Source organism: Eurosta solidaginis, chromosome 1 (genome assembly GCF_040869045.1).
Source record: "Eurosta solidaginis isolate ZX-2024a chromosome 1, ASM4086904v1, whole genome shotgun sequence".
NCBI lineage: Eukaryota > Metazoa > Arthropoda > Insecta > Diptera > Tephritidae > Eurosta > Eurosta solidaginis.
Genome location: NC_090319.1, coordinates 39,759,748 through 39,765,747, shown reverse-complemented (window position 1 = coordinate 39,765,747; position 6,000 = coordinate 39,759,748). Strand labels below are relative to the sequence as shown.

Below are 6,000 nucleotides of genomic sequence, written 5' to 3'. Positions count from 1 at the left end.
AAAAAAAACATAATTCGGTTTGCGAGCAAAGCTCATTATTTAATACAATTTGTATTCTTTTTAATTTTAGACAAAAAGTGCACACGGCGATGGTTACTAGGGCATGTTTCTGAATTTCATTTCTTCATCGGATGGCGAGCTTCGAAATCAAGTACCTGCATTTGAAAAACAAGCTCATGACGAAGTGAAATTCAGAATCAAGTCCTTGTAACCATCTCTCTAATATGAATAACAAACGTAATTCAATCTAAATATTTCAAATATACTACATGTTAACACCGTTCTATCATTTGATGCTAACCACTTCTTATTGTATTTGTATCTGGATTTGTGTATAAAATAAATAATAGAACTAATTACTACAAAATACTTAAATGGAATCATTCTTCCAAGCAGATATGCGTATATATACATATAAAGCAGCGAACAGAAAAATAGCGGTGCAATTTATTAAATTTCGTAAATTTTCTATGTGGCAGTTGTTCTGTAGTAATAAATACAAATTTTAATTAATTAACGAGGTTAAAATACACTTTTTATTAACAAATTGCTTACCTTTTGAATTTTTAGCAATCAGGCGCAAGAAATGAATAACAAGAAGAAAACGTCAAGACGAGTGATTTGACAACATTGCGTAAAAGATTTTTTTTATGTAATAGAATTTTGCCTAAAGTAGGCTCTCGTTACAGCATGCCACAAAACTGACTATGATATACTTAGAAATGAAATGTACTCTTATCTTTTTAGTGCCGCACTAAGTGAAGCATACTCTAACCCAGGACTATGAATATGCCCCATTGTCTTTTCGCATACGCAGTGTTCTATGGAATTGCGCTAATGGTATCCTTAGCAAGCTTCTTGACATGAACGAGTCGTCACACTAAGCAGAATGGGGCCTGACTACGACGTAAGTAGAATAGGGAGCTTCCTATGAAGGTGGGGAAGGGAAAAATGTATAATCAGTGAAGTCCAAAGAAACGGCCACCAACTTCCTCTGCAAGAATCCAGCCATAACGAATGCCATAAAAATTAGTACAGGGTGGCGTCAACCGTGCTCCGCCTACCGCACCGAAAGTCGTGTGTTCAAGTCCCGGGCAAAGCAAAATTAAAACCATAGAAACAAAACTTTCTAAGCGGGATCGCCTCTTGGCAGTAATTTGCAATCACTTCGATTGTATTTCTGCCAAGAGAAGTTTCTCATTGTAGAAGCATCTGCCTTGCAACTGTCATTTGTAGTCGGCATAAAGCATGTAGGTCACGTCTTGCTTATTTTATAATTGACACGACGCAAATTGAAAAAGAAGCCAGGCCTCAATCTCCTTGGAGGGTAGATCGCGACACATATTTTTTCTAAAGTGGAGTCCAAACAGGGTCGTGCGCAAGGGGGGAGGAGGGGGTTTGGGGGTTCAAACCCCTCCCATGGGCTTACAACGACTGAATTTTTTTCATAAAAAGTGGTAGATGAAAGAGTGCATTTGTTGACTGATAAATGAGTAAATATGGCAAATGTTTCTCTTTACTCCCGTTTGTATCTATTAATTTTTATCACAAAACTAGTCTTGACAATAATGGATGCTTACGCTTCCATATGTTCAAAACCTGGCTGTGAATGGGTTAAACTTGCTGATCGTTTAATTACTTATCACATTTCGCATACAGCGAAAGAACAACTCAAATTAAATATTACCAAAGTGCATGTGCACACATGTATGTAGGTACACACTTATGTAAGAACAGTTTAGAGAACGGTTGAACTGTTGCGCTCAGCTATTAAGTTCACATTTTGCAAATTGAAGAAAAAAGAACAACAAAACATGCTGAACGGTCTGATAAGAGGCAAGAAATAGCAGCTGGGAGAGTGAGAGAAACAAAATATCAAGCAAAGCCAAAATAAGTGCAAACGTACATACATATACTGCAAATAAAAAAGAATTTTTTTTGCAAATAAAACCTTCGAGCTTGTCGGCAGTTTGAACATTAAGGTTCGTGTGCAACAGCGACATGCATTTAGATATTTGAGGCTTCATAGCTTTCTATTTGCCCTACAGTCATAACAGCATACGCGCGAACGGTGCTCCCAGCTGAGCAAATTAACAGTTCCCAAATAGTTTCGTTCGGTAAAGGCTTCAATATTCACGCTCAGCCAAAATTCTATATACAAACGTAACATAATAGTGACAATAAATGGACAAACATTGAGCTAAGCTTAATACACATCGACAGTCATAGATGTGAACGCAAACATTGGTTGAGTAATCGTATAGGAATGAGCGTTCCCTGAAGTGTTGGGAAGGGGCCATTGTATTGCAGTGTAGGTGCATGCTCTGAGCGCCGCCTTTTACGAATGTGTCAAAAGTGTGTGTTCGAATGTGTGCATTGCAATGCATTGGAGCAATATTATATGCATTTGTATGTTGGACATACGGTGGTGGCTGCGCAACAAAATTGTGCGGTAATGCGCCGGCATGCACCCCCTCCTAACAAACGGCCCATTGCAAAAGTTAAGTTAGCAGAACAACAATAACATGAGCAACAGTGTGTTAATAACATGTTAGTGCATTTTGTCAATAACAGCAAAAACAATAGAAATACCAACTAACAGCGATAGCACACGTAACAGTCGCGGTTGAAACCAAACAACATACAGCTATGGACAAAGAAATGTTCTTGGCATGCAGCGAAATTGTGGAGTGGACTAATGGCATATCCGAAATAGCGGCAAAGAGTACTCGTTAGATTCACAACTTATTATTAATTTTAGAAATAGTTTGACAGTTGCATAGTAATCGCTTGAGTGAAAATGGTTTTCAGTCACTGATCGTAACAGGCCCTGAATTTTTCCAACTAATTGATATACGAAAATTAAAATAATCAGATGATAAAAAAATTTTAAAGACTACCTTTATATAAATGGACCCAAAAATAGAAGGCAATTTTTCCTTTAATACAGACATAGTCTTGTTGAATTTTGACTGAAAAACTTTAACAATAGCTCTTTCAAAATAATTTTGGGATTTAAAACTAGTTTTCTTTTTTTCTTTTTTTGGATCAAATGTTGCATTGTCACCGTGTTCTGACTCACGGCTCAAGTTGCAAGTCTCTAGCTCACCGGGAAGTTACTTAAAAATCGATCGCAAGATTCCGTGCATTTTTTCATGGATTTTCAGGGATTTTCGTTTATCTCGATTCGTCTGCCACCTGGCGGCATTTTGTTTTCCACGAATTGTAGTGCCATCGACTCGCAAACTATGTGCTAAGTTTCAAGTTTCTTGATCACCGGGAAGTTAGTTAAAAGTCGATCGCAAAATTTCCATTGTAAAATTAATTTTCTGTAAATCTGGATCGGTGCGCCACCTAGCGGATTTTTTTCACTTGTATTATAATGTCACGCAGATATGAATTATATTATAAGTAACAAGTGTCTAGCTCAACGGGAAGTCACCGAAAAAGACTTTTCCGTGGGTCAAAAATTCGTATGGAAATGAGGGAAAAAACATGAAAGGGACTTAATATAAAAGTAATAAAATGATGGCAGAAGACATTTGAGTTTTAAATTTTCTTGCTTATTTTTCAATACCGTTTTTTTAAAGCGACGCAATTCAAGGAAGCACACCAAAAGAGATGAAGGTAGTAAAATCAATAAATCTGGTTTGTTGTTTTCGAACTAACAGTTATTCAGAAAAATTAATCGCATTATGGCTAATTCAACAGAGCTTTTTGTCAAGACAACAAACATGTATTTTTGTAGTCATTTCAAAAAGAAGAAAAACTCTTGATCTCAAGTAAACAATATGCTGCAGAAACAACAGATTCTCAGTCAATCTAACTGATTTTTTGTTAAAAAAGATTTTTCTGCAATATCAACAGCCAGTGCTATATCTTTAGTAGTTTTCATTGGTAGTTTTCGGGTGACATTAATAATAACCTAGAAACACATCAAAGCTAGATGGTCACCGTGGTGTGATGGTAGTGCGATACGCCTACCACATCGAAAATCCTGGGATCAAGGCCTGGAACAAGCACCATCAAAATCTTTGGAAATAAGTTTTTTATTTGTACTTATTTTAAAGAGCTGTAGCTTATACTTGCTGAACTATTCTGTTGTTGATTTGGCTGTTAAAACGAGCAATTCAAAGTCAACAATTTATGAGAAGTTGATTCAACGGCACAATTTTTGCAGTGCCATGATCCAAACAGGGGTCGTCATTTCATAGCAAAATTGTGAAGAATCGATTCAAACTGATTGTTTAGCTATTTTGTTTATTTTATGTGTTAGTCGTCGCTGAATAAGCGTAATAGCAACATCAGAGAAGACTATTGTTTACGCATTTCAAAGTAACAAATTTTGCAAACAAAAGTTCAAGCGCGTAATTTTTAGCTTAAAAATGTTAGCATTGCATTTTATTTCAATTCTTTCGTACTCTCATGTATAAAAATAATATTTGCAATCAGTTTCAGTTTTGAAGAGCCCTGTAGCGCGAATGGCTAAACTTTTAACAACATTCGACAGCGGTAACTTAGCTTAACCACCATCGCTGCACACTGGTCTGTCTTATATGGTGTTGGTGGCCAAAACTACTTCCAGTAGAGATATCAACGTGAAACTTTGGTCACGGATTAACAAATATATGGTATATAGTGGCAGCCGATATTGAGAATTTAAAATCTTAAAACTTTGACTAATAATTAGATATAAGTTCCAACGTGAGGATCGGTGACGAACCCAGCTAAAACTTTAGCTGAAATTGAAATATTTGTGCAACTAAAAACTAATAAAGGCACTGGTGGAACTACAAAAAAACACACAACAAGCGAAAGACATTAAAATTATTTCAAAATGAATTAAATACCTTTGACTTCAATATTAATTTTTACTTATTTCAATACAATGATATTTTATGTATTTTTAAATATGTAGCTTAAACTTGCACTTTATTTTTAACTTGGTCACACTGCGAAAACGAACTAATACCATAACCTCACTTTTGAAGCTATTCTTAAAGAGTACAGTTCGAATAAAACAAATATACCTTTTAAAAGGCTGTTCTATTAAGAGATACTAACGACACATTTTGTGACAAAATTTTCACTTTGATTTTTTTATTTTTGGCCTATGGAACCGACCACTGTGCGCTGTCAATTTATACAGTTGGAAATTATCGTGGTCTTTGTTGATGCAATTAAGCTCTCGAGAAAGTCGTTTCAATTTAGTTATTGGCTTAAACACCCTTGATATTAGGTAAACGCACTAGTATCCGGACACTTAACGTGTTTCCTAACTTTGACCTCTGCTAATTTTCTTGCTATAAACGCTACCGCCACTGGGTTTATTTCATGTAATAGTGTAAAAAGCTTTTAATAATATCACTTCCACAAAAATTTCAAATATTATTTTAAGAAAAAAAGGAATAAATTCAAAAAAGTCGATTTTCATTAGTATCCGGACACTGAATTTTAGTTTCCAGACATTTTTTTTTAGTATCCGGACGTTTAAATTTTGATGGAATTTGCAAACATTTGTGCCATAAATAAATAAACTTTTATGTTACTTCTTTATATAAAAAATTTATTAATTAATTTTTTAAATATGTTTATCAGAAATTCGGGCAACTTAAGGAGTTTAGTAGATATTTACACATCAGCTTTTATAGCTTTTATATCTCTTAAAGGTAAATAAATAACATAATCTTTTAAAACTAGCAAATAGAAAATCAAATATAGGTAAAAATAATGAATTCAATTATACACGTATAGATTTCATCTTATAAATTAAAATTCAGGCACGCCTTCATAAATAAAGGTTAAAAACAAAATATATCTTTGTAAAAAAAAGAATTATACCTACTAGAAACATTTAAATGTAAAAAATAATACTTAATTTGTTCGGTAGCTAGAAAAATATTAATTAAGTTATTTAATGTAAAGCCTAGTCAGTATTTATGTTAACGTTATCAGAGCAATAGTCACATCTATAGTCTTTTTTAGAGGCCACTTCATACT

At 34.5% G+C, this 6,000-nt stretch overlaps 1 protein-coding gene across 1 annotated transcript in view; it reads left to right on the top strand.

Moving 5' to 3' along the window:
* Window positions 1-2,131: 2,131 nt before the first annotated feature.
* The window catches only part of dsx (doublesex), a 400,330-nt gene continuing 396,461 nt past the window's right edge, over window positions 2,132-6,000 (top strand). Inside the window, exon 1 of the mRNA XM_067787557.1 lies at window positions 2,132-2,252. The gene's annotated coding sequence lies outside the window, so the exon portion shown is untranslated. The remainder of the gene's footprint in view (window positions 2,253-6,000) is intronic.